Source organism: Mastomys coucha, unplaced genomic scaffold, assembly GCF_008632895.1.
Source record: "Mastomys coucha isolate ucsf_1 unplaced genomic scaffold, UCSF_Mcou_1 pScaffold13, whole genome shotgun sequence".
In the NCBI taxonomy this organism is placed as follows: Eukaryota; Metazoa; Chordata; class Mammalia; order Rodentia; family Muridae; genus Mastomys; species Mastomys coucha.
This window is the reverse complement of record NW_022196895.1, coordinates 44,408,712-44,410,718: the sequence shown is the minus strand read 5'-3', so window position 1 is coordinate 44,410,718 and position 2,007 is coordinate 44,408,712.

The window sequence follows — 2,007 nt, the reverse complement described above, 5'->3', positions numbered from 1 at the left end:
CCTAACACCAGAGATTGGAATTGCCCCAAAGAACTACTTCTAAACAGGTCTACATCCCCTTGTCCTATTTACCATCCTTTTGCCCCTACATTTGGATGGTGGGCCAAAAAGTGGAGTTGAAGCATTTAAGAACCCTTATAAAGTAGGTTTTGAAAAATCTAAACCTATAGGGGACACCCAACATGACTCAGTCATAATGGGTAATTCTACTTTGAATGTGGTAGTAGAAAAGGCAGGTTATGAGTGATTAGCCATGTTATTTAAGGGTATTGGCAAAATAGCAGCTCAGACCACAGAATGAGCTCCTACCTTGTTTCTGGAGTGGGTTTTCTGATTTTGTTTCATGATCTTCATGTATACTCTTTTGAAAAAGGTTGGAAGTAAAGCCAATAATTCTCTTATATTAGGGAAGATTTCAGAGTTGGCTAAGCACTTAGATAGAGAGTGTGTGAATAGAGGTGGAAATGATTGGGAAGCAAAAAGAGCCAGTGGGAGGAGAAGAACAGGATTCAGGCTTGATGTCTGAGACTGAGAACGTACTGCACAATGAAAAAGGGAAGCAAAATAGGCCAAATGCTAAACTGCTGCCTAGCAATGTCGCATGCACTTTCACTGCCAGGTTCCCAGAGTCCTGCTATGAAACAAGGGGATGGGAAAAACAGGAGACAGTACAGTAACAGTGGTATAGTGTTTGTGTGACTCCACCACCAGTGGACAGAAATCAACTGTACTATACAGATATAATTGTACTCTCCTCAATTGTACTATATAGTAAAAAAAATAGTGAGAAAAACACCACATGGTATTCATACAGAGACAGACAGATTGATCAATGAAATAGAATTGAATACCCAGAAATAAGTCCACACACTAGAGAGCCTTGATCTTCAACTAAGAAGCCATAAACATACAACGGAAAAATTAAAGCAAGTGATCCAACTGGCAGTCTGTATATTGAAATATGAAAAATAGATCCTTATTTATTATCTTGGACAAAGTTCAAGTCCAAGTGGATCAAAGACTTGAACATAAAAGCAGATACACTGAATCAAATAGAAGAGAAAATGGGAAAGAGCTTTGCACTCATTGGCACAGGGAAAAATTTCCTAAACCCAATTCCAATGACTCAGGCTCTAAGATCAACAATTAATAAATGGGACCTTATGAAACAGAAAAGTTTCTGTAAGGCAAAAGCCTCAGGCAGCAACCTACAGATTGGGAAAAACTTCACTAACCTCACATCTGATAGAGGGGTAATATCCAAAATATATAAAGAACTCAAGAAGATAAGCTCCAAAAAACCCAGTTAAAAATGGGGTACAGAACTATATAGAAAATTTTTCAATTGAGAAAGTTTGAATTGCTGAGAAGCACCTAAAGAAATATTCAGTGTCCTTAAGTCATCAGGGAAATGCAAATCAAAATGACCCTGGAATTCCATCTTATACCAATCACAATGGCTAAGATCAGAACCTCAGGGGACAGTACATGCTGGAGACGATGTGGAGAAAGAGGAACACTCCTCTATTGCTAATGGTATTGCAAGATGGTGCAACCACTCTGGAAAATCAATGGGTTATTCTCTCAGAAAATTGAAAATAGTTCTACCTGAAGACCCAAAAGAAGCTCCAACATATAACAAGGACACGTACTCCACTATGTTCATAGCAGCCTTATTTATAATATCCAAAAGCTGGTGGTATGATAGATGTTCCTGGAGAAGGTAATACAGGTGATCAAGAGCAATTACAAGCTGTGGCTATGGCCCCAAAACAAGACATCACAGGGATTGAATTTCCAAATTTATAAAAGCAGCCACTGCTGGCATACTCACAGCTATGCCCCTAAAATGTTTGTTGAACAGACCTGTATGGCAAGAGCAGTGGTCCCCAACAAAAGAAAAATTGCAGGTTCTTGACCAACTGGTTCAGGAGCAACTGGAGCTCATCATATAGAAGAGTTTAACAGCCCATGGAATTCCCCTGGTTTTTTTTTTTTTTTTTTTTT